Here is a 19,412-nt window from a genome sequence, read left to right on the forward strand (position 1 = left end):
ACCCTAACACTAAGGGTCCCTAACCCTAACCCTCACCCTAACCCTCACACTAATCCTAAACCTAACCCTGACCCTGACCCTCACCCTTATCCTAACCCATCCCTGACCCTCACCCTAAACCTCACTCTAACCCTAACTATAACACTATCCCAAACCGTAACCCTAACCCTAACCATAATAGGAAACTTAATCCTCACCCTCACCCCCACATTAACACTAAATCTAACCTTAAAACTCACCCTCACACTCACCCTAACCCTAACCCTAACCCTAATCCTAAATCAATCCCTAACCCAAACCCTAACGCTTACCCTAACCCTGCACCCAAACATTAACACTAACCCTAACCCTATCCCTCATCCTCATGCTCACCCTAACCCTACCTCTCACCCTCACACTAATCCTAAACCTCACCCTCACCCTAAACTTCACCCTCACCCTCACCCTCACCCTAACCCTAACCCTCACCCTAACCCTCACCCTCGCCCTCACCTTCACCCTAACCCTTACCCTAACCATCAGCCTAACCCTAACCCTCACCCTCACCCTAACCTCACTTGAACCCTCACCCTGACCCTTAACTCATAATCAACCTCACACTAACCCTAACCCTAAACCTAACCCTAACTCTAACCCTAAACGTAACCCTAAGCCTCATCCTTACCCTAACCCTAAACCTAACCAAAACCCTAAACCTTACCCTAACACTCACCCTAACCCTAACCATCACCCTAACACTAACCCTAAACCAAACCCTCACCCTCACCCTCACCCTAACCCTAACCCGAACCCTCAAACTCTCCCTAACCCTAAACCGAACCCAAACCCAAACCCTAACCCTCACCCTAACCCTAAACCTAATCCTAACGCTAACCCCAACCATAACTCTCATCCTCACCCTAACCTAACCTTAACCCTAACCCTCATCCTCACTCTAACCCTAACCTTAACCATAACCCTCATCCTCACCCTAACCTTAACCCTAAAGCTAACCCTGCCCCTAATGGTCCCTAACCCTAAACCTAACCCTAACCCTAACACTAACATTTACGCTCACCCTAACCCTCACCCTAACCCTAACCCTAGCACTCACCCTTAACCTAACCCTAAACCTAACCCTAAACCTGACCCTAATCCTAACCCTAACCCTCACCCTAAACTTAACCTTATCCCTAACTCTAACCCTAAACCTCACCCTAAACCTCACCCTACCGCTAACCCTAACCTAAGCCTCACCCTCACCCTAATCCAAAACGACATCCTCACACTCACCCTCACCCTAACTCAACCCGTAAACCTAACCCTAACCATAACCTTAACCCTAACCCTAACCCTAACTCTAAACCTCATTCTAAACGTAAAACTAAGTCTAACCCTAAGTCTCACTCTAATACCCACCCTCACCCTAAACCTAACCCTAAAACTAACCCAACCCACCCCTAATCCTATCCCTAACCATAACCATAATCCTAACCCAAAGCCTCAACCTAACACTAAGCCTCACCCTAACCATAACTCTAACCCTAACAGTAACACTAACCCTCACACTTACCCACACCCATACACTAACCCTCGCCCTAACCCTAACCCTAAATCTAACCCTAACCCTCTTCCTAACCCTAAAACTAACCCTAACCCTAACCATAACACTAACACTAACCCTAAATTTAACCCTTATCCTCACCCTCAACCTATTTTAACCCGAAACCCAACCCAAACCCTAACCCGAACACTAACCCTAAATCTAACCCGAAACCAAAACCTAACCCTACCAATAACCCTAACTCTAACCCTAACAAAACCCTAACCCTAACAAAACCCTAACCCTTATCCTAACCCTAATGCTAATCCTAGCCTTAGACTGAAACCTATACATAACCCTAGCCCTAACATTAACCCTAACCCTAACCCTAACCTTAACCCTAACCCTAATCCTAAGTGTCCCTGAACCTAAAAATAACCCTCACCCTAACCCTAACCCTAACACTAACCCTCATCCTAACCCTAACCCTAATCCTCACCCTCACCCTAACCTTAACACAAACCCTCACACTAACCCTAACCTTAAACCTAACCCTATCCCAAACCCTATCCCTAACACTAACCATAACCCTAACCTCACCCTCACGCTAATCCTAACCCTAACCCTAACCCAAACCCTCACCCTAACCCTCACCCTGAAACTTACCCTAACAATAACCCTCACACTATACTTAACCCTAACCCTAAAACTAAACCTCAACTAACCCTCACCCTCACCTAATCCTAACCCTAAACCTAACACTAACTGTAAACCTAATCCTCACCCTCACCCTAACTCTAAACCTAACCAGAAAACCTAACCCTAACCCTTACCCTCATCCTAACCCTGACCCTAACCCTAAGCCTAACTGTAACCATAATCCTAACCCTTATCCTTACTCTAAACCTAACCCTAACCCTATCTCTCACCCTAATGCTCACCCTCACCCTCACCCTAACCCTAACCCTGACCCGACTCTTACCCTAGCCCTAACCATAAGCCTAAGCCTAAGCCTACCCCTAACACTAACCCTAACACTAACCCTCACCCTAACCATAACCCTAAACCTAACCCTAACTCTAACAATCACCCTAAACCTAACCCTCAGCCTAAACCTAAACTTAACCCTAACCCTAAGCCTCACACTAACCCTCACCCTAACCCTAACCCACCCTAACTCTAAACCTAACCGTCAGACTAATCCTCACACATACCCTAACCCTAACCGACACTCTCACCCTCACCCTCACCCTAAACCTAACCCTAACTATAACCCTGAACCAAACCCTAACCTGAACCATAACCCTAACCCTCACCCTCACCCTAAACATAACCCCTAAATCCTTACCATAACCAAACCCTAACCATCACCGGAACCGACACATTTTTCCTAACCCTAGTCCTAACACTCACTCTAAACCTAACCCTTACCCTAACCCCAAACCTAAACGTCACCATTACCCTAACCTTACCCCAAAATCAAATCCTAAGCCTAGTCCTAGCCCTACCCCTAACCATAAACCTAAACCTAACTCTAAAACTAACGCTAAATCTAACCGTAACCCTAACCCTAACCCTAAGGGTTCCTAACCCTAATCCTAAACCTAACCATAACCCAACCCTAAACCTCACCATAACCCTCACATTAACACTAACCCTAACCCTAACTCTCACCCTCACCCTCACCCTTACCCTAACCCTCACCCTCACCCTCACACTTTCCCTCACCATAAAACTAACATTGACACTAACACTAACCCAAACCATAAACCTAACCCTAACCATAAAAATAACCCTAACCCTCACGTTCACCCTAACCCTAATCCTAACCCTAACTGTAACCCTAACACTAAACCTGAACCTAATCCTAAACCTCACCCTCACTCTCACCCTTACCCTAACCCAAACCCTAACCCTAACCATAACTCTAACTCTAACCCTCATCCTAAACATAAATCTAACCATACCCCTAACCCTCACCCTAATGTCACCCCCTCCCTAAACCTAACACTAACCCTAAACCCAACCATCACACTAACCCTCAACCTAACCCTAGACATCACCCTAACCCTAAACCTAACCCTCACCCTAACCTTAACCCTCACTCTATCCCTCACCCTAACCCGCGCCCTAACCGTCACCCTCACCCTTAATTTCACCCGTTCCCTAACCCTAACCATAACCCTAACCTTCACACTAACACTAACCCTAAACCTAACCCTCAACCTAACCCTCACCATCACCCTCACACTAACCCTAACCGTAACCCGAACCCTACCATTAACCCTAACCCTAAACCTGATCCTAACCCTAAACCTAACCCTCACCCTTACCTTCACCCTAATGCTGAACCTCACCCTAATCCTAACCCTAAACCTAACCATAACCCAAACCCTAATCCTAACCATAACCATAACCCTAACACTAACACTAACCCTCATCCTAACACTAATCCTCACCATAACCCTAATCCTAACCCTAACCCTCACCCTAAAACTATCCCTCACTCTAAACCTCACCCTAACCTTAACCCTCAAACTAAACCTAAACCTGACCATAACCCAGACCCTAACCCTCACCCTCACCCTAACACTCAACCTTACCCTAACCATGACCTAACGCTCAACCTAACCCTCACCCTCACCCTTACCCTACACCTAACCCTAATCCACACCCTAACCTTAACCCTAAACCTAAACCTAAACCTAACCAAAACCCTCACCCTCACTCTAAAACTTAACCTAACCCTAACCCAAACCCTAACCCTAACCCAAACCCTGACCATAACCCTCACCCTAAACCTAACCCTCACTCTAACCATCACCCTACCACTAAACCTAACAGTAAAACTAACCCTAACACTAAAATTCACCAAATCCCTCACCCTAATATTAACCCTAACTATAACCCTAACTATAACCCTCACCCTCACCCTTACCCTAAACCTAACCCTATCCCTAACCCTAAACCTAACCCTCACCCTCATCCTAACCCTAATCCTAGCCCTAAATCCACCCTAGCCATAACCCTATACATAACCCTAAACTTAACCCTAATCCTAGCCATAATATTAACCCTACTCCTAGCCCCAAACCTAACTATAACCCTAAACCTAACACGAAACTTAATGCTAACAATAACCTTAGCCCTAACCCTAACCATAACCCTAATTGTCATTAACCCTAAACCTAACCCTAACCATGACCCTAACCCTAAGCCTCACCCTACCCCTCACCCTACCACTAACCCTCACGCTATCCCTCACCCTCACCCTCACCCAAACCATAAACCTAACCCTAACCCTAACAGTAACACTAACCCAAACCCTAACCCTAACCCTAAAACTATGCTTCACACTAACCCTCACCCTAAACCTCACCCTCACACTAACACTTACCCTCACTTTCAACCTCATTCTCACCCTAAACCAAACCCTCACCCTGACACTAAACCTTACCCTAACCCTAACCCAAACCCTAACCCTAACCCTAACCCTAACCCTAACCCAAACGTTAACCCTCACACTCACACTTACCCTAACCCTATTCCTATCCCTATCAGCATCCCCAACCCTAACCCTAACCCTAACCCTAAAGCTAAACCTAAAACTAACCCTATCCCAAACCCTAAACCTAACCATAACCATAACCCTAAACAAAATAACCATAACTCAAGCCCTAACCCTAACTCTCCCTGTAATACTAACCCTAAACCTAACCCTAACCCTCACTCGAACCCTAACCCTAACCCTAAATTTAACCCTAACCCTAAGACTAATCCTAACCTTAACCCTCACCCTCACCCTAACCCTAATCCTAACCCTAACACTAACCCTAAACCTAACCCTTAGACTCAGCCTAACCCTCACTCTAACCCTAACCCTAACCCTGAACCTAAATATAACCCTAACCCTAACCTTCACCCTCACCATCACCCTCACAGTTACCCTAACCCTCACCCTCACCCTAACCCTAACCATAAACCTAACCCTATCCCAAACCCTAAGGCTAACCCTAACCGTAACCCTAACCTCAGCCTCACCCTAACCCTAATCCTCAGCCTAACCCTTACCCTAACCCTCACCCTAACCATAAATCTAACCCTAACCCTTACCCTAACCCTAACACTAACCAAATCCCTAAACATAATCCCTAACAGTAATTCAAGGCCTAACACTAAATATAACCCTAACCCTAACATTCACCCTCAACCTCACCATAACACTAACCCTCACCCTAACCTTAACCCTAAAACTCACTCTAACCCTAACCCTAACACTAACACTAACCAAATCCCTAAACATAATCCCTAACTCCTTACCCGAACCCTAAATCTAACCCTCACCATAACCCTCACCCTAAACCTAACACAAACCCTAACACTCACCCTCAATCTAAACCTAACCCTTAACCTAACCCTAAAACTAACCTTCACCCTCAACCTAAACATAACCCTATACATAACCCTAACCCTACATCAAGTACTAAACCTAACACTAGCCCTAACCCTGTACATAAACCTAACCCTAACCCTAATCCTAACTCTAACCCGAACCGTAGTCCTAGCCATAAAGGTAAACACACCCTAAACCGAACCCTAAAGCTAACCTTAACCCTAAACCTATCCTAACCCTAAGGGACCATAAACTTAACCCTAACCCTAATCATGACTCTAACCTTAAACCTCACCCTAACCCTCATGCTAACCGTAACCCTAACCCTAACCGTAACCCTCACCCTCACCATAAACTTAACCCTAACCCTCACCCTCATCCTAACCCTAACCCTAACCATAACACTAACACAAACACTAACCAAACCCTAACCCTAGCCCTAACCATAACCCTAACCATAACCCTCAAGCTCACCCTAACACTAAACCTAAGTCTAACCCTCACCCTCACCCTCAAACTAACCCTAACCCTAATCTGAACCCTCACCCTCAACCTAACCTTAACCAAACCCTAACCCACAATCTCACACTAACTCTCACCCTCACCCTAACCCTAACCCTGACCCTAACCCTTACCCTAACCCTAAACCTAAACCTAACCCTAACCCTAACCTGAACCCTCACCCTCAACCTAAACTTAACCAAACCCTAACCCAAAATCTCACACTAACTCTCACCCTCACCCTAACCCTAACCCTGACCCTAACCCTTACCCTAACCCTAAACCAAAACCTAACCCTAACCCTAACCCAAACCCTAACCCTAACCCTAACCAGAACCCTACATCCAAACCTTAACACTAACCCTAACCTTAACCCTAACACTCACCCTAACCTCACCCTAAGCCTAACCATCATCCTAACCCTAATCCTAACCCTAACCCAAACCGTAACCCTAACCCTAACCCTCACCATGACCCTAAGTCTCACCCTCACCTTAACCCTAATTCTAACCCTAACCCTAACATTCACCATAACCATCACTTTCACCCTAACCCTAATCCTAACCCTAACCCAAACCATAGACCTAACCTTAAACCTCACCCTCACCCTAACCCTAAACCTAAGCATGTACCAAACCATAACCTACCCCTAACCCTAACCCTAGCCCAAACCCTAACCCTAAGCCTAATCCTCACAATCTCCCTCATCCTAACACTACCTTCACCCTCAGCCTCACACTAACCCTAACCCTAACCGAAAAACTAATCCTAACCCTAACCATAACCCTAACCCTAACCCTCACCCTCACCCTAACCATAACACTCACCCTCACTCTAACACTAGCCCTAACACTAACACTCATCCTGACCCTAAAACTCACCCTAACACCAACCTTAACCCGAAACCTAAAAATAACACCTTAGTCCTAATCCTAACACTAACCCTAACCCTAAGAGTCCCTTACCCTAACCCAAAATCTAACCCTAACCCTAAGGGTCCCTAACCCTAACCCTACTCCTAACCCTAACCCTAACCCTAGTCCTAGCCCTAACCCTAACCATAAACCTAATCCTAACCCTAAAACTAACGCTAAACCTAACCTTATCCCTAACCCTAACCCTAAACCTAAGTGTCCCTAACCCTAACCTAACCGTAACCCTCACCCTCACGCTAACCCTCACACTAACACTCACCCTAATCCTAACCCTAACCCTCAACCTAACCCTCACCCTCACCCTAACCCTAACCCTAACCCTAAAACTAACCCTCACCCTAACCGAAACCCTAAACCTAACACTAACCCTAAACTTCACCCTCACCCTCAATCTAAACCTAATATTAACCCTAACCCTAACCCTCACCCTAACCTTAATCCTACCCTAATCCTAACCCTAACCCTAAGCCTAAATCTCACTCTAACCCTAAACCTAATCCTCACGCTAACCCTAACCATAACCCTAGCCCTCACCTAACCCTCACTCTAACCCTCACCCTAACCCTAACCTAACCCTAACCCTCACCCTAACCCTACCCTCACGCTCAACCTAACCCTAACACTAAACCTAACCCTAATCCAAACCCTAACCCTAACCAAAACCCTAACCCTCACCCTTACCCTCGCTCTCACCTTCACTCTAACACTAAACCTAACTCTCACCCTAACCCTAACCCCCCTTACCCTAACCCTAATCCTAAACCTCACCCTCACCCAAACCATAAACCTAACCCTAAACCTAACCCTAACCCTAACCTAACCTTAATGCTCACCATCACCCTCACACTAACCCTAACCCTAATCCTAATCCTAAACCTAAGCCTAAACCTAAACCTAAACCAAACCCTAACCCTTACACTAACCCTAACCCTAACCCTAACCCTCACACTCAACCTAACCCTACCATTCACACTCACCCTAACACTAGACCTAACCCTAACCCTAACCCTCATCCTAATCCTCACCCTAATCCTCACCTAACCCTAAGCCTAACCCTAACCCTAAACCTCACCATAACCTTAACCCTAACCCTCAACCTAAAAATAACTCTAACCCTAAACTTAACCCTAACCCTAACCCTAAAACAAACCCTAAACTAACACTAACCCTAACCTTAGCCTCAACCTTAACATTAATCCTAAACCTAAACCTAAACCTCACCCTAACCCTAACTATAACCCTAACCCTAAATATAACTGCTAACTCCTAACCCTAACCCTAAACCTAACCCTAAGCGTCCCTAAGACTAACCCTAATCCTAACCCAAAGACTAACCCTAGACCTATCCCTAACCCGAACCATATACCTAACCCTAACCCTAAACCTAACGCTAACCCTAACTTTAACCTAACCCTAACCCTAACGATAAAATTACCCCTAACTCCTAACCCTAACCCTAACTGTAACTTTAAGGGTCCCTAATCCTAACCCTAACCCCAAACTTAGTTCTTGCCCTAACCCAAACCATAAACCTACCACTGAACCTAACCCTAAGGCTAAACCTAAGCTTAAGCCTAACACTAACCCCAATCATATCACTCACCCTAAACCTCACCCTCACCCTAACCCTAATCCTAACCCTAAACATAACCATAGACCTAACCCTAACCCTCACCCTAAACCTAACACTAAGCCTAACCATAACCCTCACCCTAACCCTAACCCTAATCCTAAACCTCACCCTCACCCAAACCATAAGCCTAACCCTAAAACTAACCCTAACCCTAACCCTAACCTTAACGTTCACCCTCACCCTTACACTAACACTAACCCTAACCCAAAACCTAATCCTAACCCTAACACTAACACTCACCCTCACCCTCACCCTAAGCCTAACACTCACCCTAAGCCTAACCCTAACCCTCAACCTCACCCTAACCCTAATCCTAAAACTCTACCTCAACCTCAGCCTAACTCTAACCCTAAAACTAACCCTAACCCTAACCCTAAAAATAACACCTAACTCCTAACCCTAAGCTTAACCCTAAGGGTCCCTAAACCTAACCCTAATCCTAACCCTAAGGCTAACCCTAATCCTAGACCTAACCCTAACGATAAACCTAACCCTACCCCTAAACCTATCGGTAACGCTAACCTTAACCCTAATCCGAACTCTAACCCTAAGTGTCGCTAACCCTAACCATTACAGTAAACTCACCCTCACCCTAACCCTCACCCTCACCCTAACCCTAACCCTAATCCTCACCCTAAACCTCACCCTCACCCTAACCCTAACCCTACCCTTAACCCTCACCCTATCCTCACACTCACCCTCATCCTAACCTAAACCTAAACCTAAACCTAACCCTAACCCTGCCCTCATCCTCACCCTAACCCTAACCATAACCCAACCCTCACCTAACCCTCACCCTAAACCTAATCTTAATCCTACTTCTATCAGTAACCCTAACCCTAACACTAAACTTCACCCTCAACCTAAACCTAACCCTAATCCTCACCCGAAACCTCACCCTCACCATCAACTTAACCCTAACACTAACCCTAACCCGAACCCTAACACAAAACCTAACTCTAACCCTCACCCTAACCCTAACCCTTACCCTAACCCTCACCCTAACCCTAACCCTAATCCTCACCCTAACCCTAACCCTAACCCTCACCATAACCCTAACACTAACCCTAACCCTAAAACAACCTCAACCTAACCCTAACCCTAACCTTAACCCTCACCCTATCTCTCACACTAACTGTAACCCTCAGCCTAGTCCTAACGATAACCCTCACCCTTACCCTAATCGTAACCCTAAACCTAACCCTAACCCTCTCCCTAACACTCATCCTCAGCCTAACCTTAAACCTAACCCTAAACTAAACATTCAAGTTAACCCTAACCATAACCCTAAACATCACCCTCACCCTAACCCTATAGGCACCCTTAAAGCACCCTCACCCTAACCCTAATTTTAACCATAAACCAACCCCTCACGCTAAACCTAAACCTAAGCCTAACCCTACCCAAATCCTATACCTAACCCTAAACCGAACCGAAATCTCACCCTCTCCCTCACCTTAACCCTAACCTCAGCCTCACCCTCACAATAACCCTAACCCCAAACCTAACCCTAACCCTAATCCTCATCCACACCCTAACCCTAACACTAACACTAACCCTAACCCTCATCCTAAACCTAATCTTAATCCTACTTCTATCAGTAACCCTAACCCTAACACTAAACTTCACCCTCAACCTAAACCTAACCCTAATCCTCACCCGAAACCTCACCCTCACAATCAACTTAACCCTAACACTAACCCTAACCCGAACCCTAACACAAAACCTAACTCTAACCCTCACCCTAACCCTAACCCTTACCCTAACCCTCACCCTAACCCTAACCCTAATCCTCACCCTAACCCTAACCCTAACCCTCACCATAACCCTAACACTAACCCTAACCCTAAAACAACCTCAACCTAACCCTAACCCTAACCTTAACCCTCACCCTATCTCTCACACTAACTGTAACCCTCAGCCTAGTCCTAACGATAACCCTCACCCTTACCCTAATCGTAACCCTAAACCTAACCCTAACCCTCTCCCTAACACTCATCCTCAGCCTAACCTTAAACCTAACCCTAAACTAAACATTCAAGTTAACCCTAACCATAACCCTAAACATCACCCTCACCCTAACCCTATAGGCACCCTTAAAGCACCCTCACCCTAACCCTAATTTTAACCATAAACCAACCCCTCACGCTAAACCTAAACCTAAGCCTAACCCTACCCAAATCCTATACCTAACCCTAAACCGAACCGAAATCTCACCCTCTCCCTCACCTTAACCCTAACCTCAGCCTCACCCTCACAATAACCCTAACCCCAAACCTAACCCTAACCCTAATCCTCATCCACACCCTAACCCTAACACTAACACTAACCCTAACCCTCATCCTAATCCTAACCCTAACCCTAACCTTAAACCTAACTCTCACCCTAACCCTAATCCTCACCCTCACCCTAATCCTAACCCTAAACCTAACAAAAACCCTCACCCTAACCCTAAAACTAACCCTAATCCTAACCCTAACACTAAACCTAACCCCCAACCTAACCCTAACCCTCAACATAACTCCCACCCTAATGCTAACCATCACCCTACCCCTCACACTAACCCTAACCCTCACCATCAACATAACCCTCAACCGAACCCAAACCCTAACCTTAACCCTAACCCTAACCCTCACTGAAACACTCACCCTCAACAAATTCCTAATGCTAACCCTGACTCCCACCCTAACCCTCACCCTAACCCTAACCCTAACACTCACCATCACCCTCACCCTCACCCTAAGCCTAACCCTAACCCTAAGCCTAAACCTAACCCTAACCCAAAACATGACCCTAACCCTAACACTAACCCTAATTCTCATGCTCAGCTAACTCTCACCCTCACCCTAATACTCACCCTAACCATCACCCTATCCCTAACCCTAACCCTAAACCTAATCGCAAACCTAACCCTAACACTCACCCTAACAGTAACACAAACCCTAACCTTAACCCTCACCCTAACCCTCACCTTAACCCAAACCCTAACCCTAAGACTAAACCTAAACGTAAACCTAACACTAACCCTAACCATAACCCTAACCCAAACACTAACCCTAACCTAAGCTTCACCCTCACTCTAACCCTAATTCTGAACTAACCCTCACCCTAACCCTCACCATAACCCTAATCCTAACCCTAACTCTAACCCTAACCCTAACGCTAACGCTAACCCTAAACCTATGCCTAACCCTCACCCTAACCATAACCATAATCCTAACCCTCAACCTAACCCTAATCCTAACCCTAACTCTTACTGTAAACCTAAACCTAAACCTCACCCTTACCCTAACCCTAGCCCTAACACAAAACCTAACCCTAACCCTAAACCTATCCCTAACCCTAAACGTTACCCTAAACCTCACTCTAACCCTAACACTCACCCTAACCTTAACCCTCACCCTCACCGTAACCCTAACCCTCACCCTCACCCTAACCCTAACATTCACCCTCACCCTAACCCTAAACCTCATCTTACCCTAACCCTAACCCTAAACCTAACCCTAATCCTAAACCTAAGTTTCCCTAAATTTAACCCTACTCCTAACCCTAACATAACCCTAGTCCTAGCCCTAAACCTAACCATAAACCTAAACTTAACCCTAACCCATCCCTAACACTCACCCTATCCCTCACACTAACCGTAACCCTCACCCTAACCCTAACCCTAAACCTCACCGTAATCCTAACCCTCACCCTCACCCTAACCCTAACTCTAACATTAAGACTAACACTAACCCTCACAATAACCCTCACCCTAACCGTAACACTAAACCTAAAAATAACCCCTAACACCTAACCCTAACCCTAATCTTAAACCTGTTTCCCTAACTTTAACCCTACTCCTAACCCTAACATAACCCTAGTCCTAGCCCTAAACCTAACCATAAACCTAAACTTAACCCTAACCCTAAACCTAATCCTAAGTGTCCCTAACCCTAACTCTAACTGTAACCTTCACCCTCAGGCTAACCCTAACCCTAACCCAAACCCTAACCTTAACTCTCACCCTATCCCTAACCCTAACCCTAAAACTCAACCTAACCCGAACCCACATCCTCAACCTAACCCTAACCCTGAACCTAACCCTAACCCTAAACCTCATCCTCACCTTAACCCTAACCATAACCCTAACCATAGACCTAACCCTAACCCTAATCCTAACCATCACCCTTTCCCTAACCCTAACCCCAACACTAAACCTAACCATAACCCTACCCTAACCCTCAACCGAAACCTAACCCTAAGCCTAACCCTAACACTCACCCTCTTCCTCACCCTAACCCTAACCCTAAACCTAAACATAACCCTAAACCAAACCCTAGCCCTCTCCCTAACCCTAAACCTCACCCTCACCCTAACCCTAACCCTAACATTAAGAGTCCCTAACCCTAACCCTAATGCTAATCCTAATCCTAACCATAATTCTAGTCCTAAACCTAATCCTAAAACTAACCCTAACCCTATAGTTAAACCTCAACCTGATCCTAACCATAACCCTAACCCTCACCCTAACCCTAACCATAATCCTAACGCTAACAGTAACAGTAACCCAACCCTAACCCTAATCCTAACCCTAACATTAAATTTAACCCTCACCCTCACCCTCACCCTACCCCTAACCCTAATGCTCACCCTAACCCTAACCCTAACCCTAAAAACAACCCCTAACTCCTAACCCTAACCCTATCCCTAACCCTAAGTTTGCCTAACCGTAACCCTAATCCTAACCCTAACCCTAATCCTACTCCTAGCTCTAACCCTAACCATAAACCTAACCCCAACCCTCACCCTCACCCTCATCCTCACACTAAACCTAACCCTAACACTAAACCTAACGCTAACCCTCACCCTTAACCTAAGCCTAAGCCTAACTATAACCATAAACCTAAACCAAACCCTAACCCTAACCCTAATTCTAACCCTACCCTCACCCTAACTCTCACCCTCAACCTAACACTAACCCTAACCCGAACACTCACCCTAATCCTCACGCTCACCCTAAACTTAATCCTTACCATAACCCTAACCATAGACCTAACCCTAACCCTCAACCTAACCTTCACCCTGTCCCTAACCTAACCCCAACCCTAAACCTAACCAAAACCCTAGCGCTAACCCTCCACCTAAACCTAACACTAACCCGAACACTCACACTCTCTCAACCCTAATCCTAAAACAAACCCCAACCCTAACTCAAAACCAAACCATAACCCTAACCCTAACCCTAAACCCAACCTAACACTAATCCTAACCCTAAAGCTCAACCTCACCCTCACCCTAATCCTAACATTCACCCTCACCCTAACCCTGACCCTAAAAATAATACTAACCCAAACCAAAACCTTAATCCTTACCATAACCCTAACCCAAACCCTCACCCTCACCCTCACCCTCACCCTCACCCTAACCCTAACACTCACCCTCACCCTCACCCTAACCCTAGCCCTAACCCTAACACTGAACCCAACCCTAAACCTAACCCTAACCCTACTGCTAACCCTAACCCTAACCCTAAGGGTCCCTAAAACTAACCCCACTCTTAACCCTAACCCTAACCCTAGTCTTATCCCTAACCCAAACTATAAACCTAAATCTAACCCTAACCCTAACACTAAACCTAACCTGAACACTAACATTGTCCCTAACCCTAAAGGTCCTAAACCCTAACCCTAACCATAACCCTCACCTCACACTACCCCTCACCATAACCCTCAACATCCCCCTACCCTAACCCTCACCCTATCCCTCGCCCTAACCCTAACCCTTACCCTCACCCTAACTCTCATCCTAACTCAAACCCTAACCCTAAACCTAACCCTAAGCCTAACCCTCACCCTAATCCTAACCCTAACCCAAACCCAAAGCCTAACCCTCACCCTCAATCTAATTCTGACACTAACCTAAACATAACCCAAAGCCTAACCCTAACCGAAACACTAATCCTATCACTAACCCTCACCCTCACCCTCACCCTCACCCTCGTACTAACCCTTACCCTAACCCTAACCCTAACCCTAACCCTAAGGGTCCCTAAACCTAACCCCACTCCTAACCCCAACCCTAACCCTAGTCTTATCCCTAACCCAAACTATAAAACTTAACCTAACCCTAACCCTAACGCTAAGCCTAACCTGAACCCTAACATTATCCCTAACCCTTAGTGTACCAAACCCTAATCCTAACCATAACGATCACCCTCACGCTACCCCTTACTATAACCCTCACCCTTCCCTACCCTAACCCTCAACCTAACCCTCACCCTGACCCTAACCCTAACCCAAACCTCACCCTAACCATCAACCTTATTCTCACCCTAACCCTAAACCTAAACCTAACCCTAACCCTACCCCTCACCCTAACCCTAACCCTAACCCTAATCCTAACCCAAACCCTAACCCTAAACCTAACCCTAAGTCTAACCGTCACCCTAATCTCGGAACCCTATCCCTAATCCTAACCCTAACCCTCACCCTCACCCTCACCATAACACTAACATTAACCCTAACCCTATACCAAATCCTAACCCTCACCCTAAACATAACCTTAACCCTCACCCTAAACCTCACCCTCAACCTCACCCTAAACCTAACTCCAATCCTCACCATAACCCTCAACTTACCCCTAACTCAAATCCTACCCTTACCCTTAACCTTACCCTAACCCTAACCCTAACCCTAACCCTCACTCAAACCCTAAACCTAACTCTAACCCTAACCCGCATCCTAACCCTAACCCTAACCCTAAACCTAACCCTCACCCTCAATAAAACCCTATGTCTACCCGTCACCCGAACACTCATCTTAACCCTACCCAAACCCTCGCCCTAATCCTAACCCTAACCCTCACCCTAACTCTCACCCTCACACTAACCCTAACCCCAACCCTGACACTAACACTAAAACTAACAGTAACCCTAAGCCACACCCTAACCCTCACACTACCCTCACCCTCACCCTAACTCTAAAACTAACCCTAACCATAACCCTCACCCTACCCCTCACAGACACCCTAAGCGTAAGCCTAACCCTAAACCTCACCCTAACCCTAACCCTAACGCAAAACCTAACACTAACACTCACCCTAACCCTAACCCTAACTCTAACCCTAACCCTAACTCTCACCCTAAACCTCACACTCACCTAACCCTAACCCCAACCATCACCCTAACCCTAAAAATAACCGTAAACCTAAGCCTCACCCTAACCCTAATCCTCACCCTCACGCTAACCCTAACCTAACCTTAACACTAACACTGACCCTAATCGTCACCCTAACCCTTTACCTAAACCTAACTCTAACCCTCACCCTAACCCTAACCTCAACCTAACCCTAACCCTAACCCTAACCCTCACCCTAACCTTTACCCTAACACTAACCCTAACCCTCAACGTAACCATAACCCTAATCCTAAACCTCACCCTAAACCAAACCCTAACCCTAACCATAACCCTAACCCAAACCCTAAACCTCACCCTAACCCTAACACTAACCCTCACCCTAAACCTCACGCTAATCCTTACCCTAACACTATCCTAACCCTCACCCACACCCCAACCCTAAAACTACCCCTAACCCTAACCCAAAGCCGAAACCTAACCCTAAAACTAACCCTCACCCTCACCCTAACCCTAAACCTAACCCTTACCCTAAACCTCACCCTCACACTAACCCTAACCCTAATCCTAACCCTCATTCTAACCCTAACCCTAAACCTCACCCTAACCCTCAGCCTCACCCTTATCCTAACCCTAAACCTCACCCTAACTCTCACCCTCACCCTAACCCTAAGCCCAACGCTCACCATAACCCTAAAACTAACCGTAACCCTTAGCCTCACTCTAAGCCTAACACTCACCCTCACCCTCACCCTAATCCTAAACCTAACCCTCACCCTCACCCTAACCCATACCCTATCCCTCACCCTAACCCTCACACTCACCCCAACCCCAACCCTAACCCTAACCCTAACCCTCACCCTCATTCTAACCGATAGCCTCACCCAAACCCTGTCCCTAACCCACACCGTGAACCTCACCCTAAACCTAACCCTAAACCTCACCCTCGCCCTCACCCTCACCCTAACCATAAAACTAAACATAACCCTAACCCTAACCCTAACCCAAACCCTCAGCCTAAGCCTAACCCTAACCCTAACACTTTCCCTAACCCTAACCCTAAACCTCACCCTCACCCTCACCCTAACCCTAATCCTCACCCCAAACCTCACCCTCACACTAACCCTAAACACAACCCTCACCCTAACCCGAAGAATAACCGAAACTCTAAGCGTCACCTTAACCCTTACACTCACCCTTATATTCACCCTAACCCTAGACTTAACCCTAACCCTCACCCTAACCCTAAAACTAACCCTAAACCTAACGCTCTCCCTAACGCTCACCCTCACCCTAACCCTAACCCTAAACCTCAACCAAACCCTAAAGCTAACCCTAACCCTGACCCTCACCCTAACCCTCACACTCACCCTAACACTAACATTCACCCTAAACCTCATCCTAACCCTTACTTAACCCTCATGCTACACTTACCCTAACCCTACCCCTACCCCTAACCATTACCCTAACCCAATGCTAACCCTAACCCAAACACTAAACCTCACCCTAAACCTCACCCTAAAACTAACATTAACCCTCACCCTAACCTTCACCCTAATCCTTACCTTAACCCTAACCCTAATCCTAATCCTGACACTAACCCTAACCCTAATCCGAAACCTCACGCTAACCCTAACCCAAACCCTCACACTAACCCTCACCCTCACCCTAACCCTCACACTCGCCTTCCCCCTCACTCTCATCCTAACCCTAACACTAACCCTGACCCTAAACTTAAAACTAGCCCTAACCCTAATCCTCACCCTAACCCTCACTCTCTCCCTCACCCTAAACCTAACCCTAAAACTCACCCTAACCCTAAAACTTACCCTAACCCTAACCCTCAACCTAACCCTCACTCTCACCCTCATCCTCAACCTAACCCTCTCTGAAAACCTAACCCTAACCCTAAACCTAACCCTAACTCTAACAGTCACCCTCACCCTCAACCTAACCCTAACCCTCACACTACCCCTAAACCCAACCTAAACCCTAAGCCTAAGCCTAACCCTAACCCAAACCCTAAACATCATCCAACCCTAATAATAAACCTAACACTAAACCTCACCCTAACCCTCACCCTAACCCTTACCCTAACCCTCACCCTCACTCTCACCCGAACCCTCAGCATAGCATTTAACCTAAACCTCACCCTACCCCTCACCCTCACCCTAACCCTAACCCTAAACTTCACCCTCACTCTCACCCTCACCCTAACCCTAACCCCAACCCTCACCCTAACCCTAAAATTAACAATAACCCTAAGCCTCACCCTAACCATCACCCTCAGCCTCACCCTCACCCTGACCCTAAACCTAAGCTTCACCCTCACCCTAACCCTAACCCTGACCCTAACACTAACAATAACCCTAACCCTAACCCTCACCCTTTCCCTAACCCTAACCCTAAACCTCAACCTAACCCTAAAACTAACCCTAACCCTAACCCTCACACTCACCCTCGCCCTTACCCTAACCCTAACACTAACCCTAACACTAACACTAACACTCACCCTAACCCTCACACTAACCCTTACCCTAACCCTAAACCCACCCTAAACCTCACCCTAAACCTAACCCTAACCGTAACCCTAACCCTAACACTAACACTCACTCTAACCCTCAACTTAACCCTTACTCTAACCCTAACCCTAACCCTCACCCTAACCATAACCATAACCTTCACCCTAACCCTGAACCTCACCCTTAACTGAACCCTAACCCTAACCTTAACCTTAACCCTAATCCAAATCCTAAACCTCACCCTAATCCTAATGCTAAACCTCACCCTAACCCTAACCATAATCCTAACGCTAAACCTCACCCTAACCCTCACTATAACCCTTACCCTAACCCTCACCCTAACCCTAACACGCAACCTAAACCTAACCATATCCCTAACCCTAACCCTCACCCTCACCATCACCCTCACCCTAACCCTATCTCTAACCCTCAACCTAATTCTCACCATAACCCTAACCCTAACCCTCACACTTACCCTCACCCTCACCCCAACCCTAAAACTAACCCTAATCCTAACCCTAACCCTTACCCTAAGCCTAAACCTAACCCTCACCCACACCCTAACACTAACCCTAACCCTCGCTCTAATCCTCATTCTCACCGAAACCCTACCAAAACCCTCACCCTAACCCTAAAACTAACCATAAACCCTAAGCCTCACCCTAACCCCTACACTCACCCTCACCCTCACCCTAACCCTAAACCTAATTCTTGCCCTCACCCTAATCCTAATCCTAACCTTCACCCTAACCCTAAAACTAAGAATAACCCTAACCCTCAGCCTACCA

Source organism: Megascapheus bottae, chromosome 1 (assembly GCF_031878675.1).
Source record: "Megascapheus bottae isolate mThoBot1 chromosome 1, mThoBot2.hap1, whole genome shotgun sequence".
Taxonomy (NCBI): domain Eukaryota; kingdom Metazoa; phylum Chordata; class Mammalia; order Rodentia; family Geomyidae; genus Megascapheus; species Megascapheus bottae.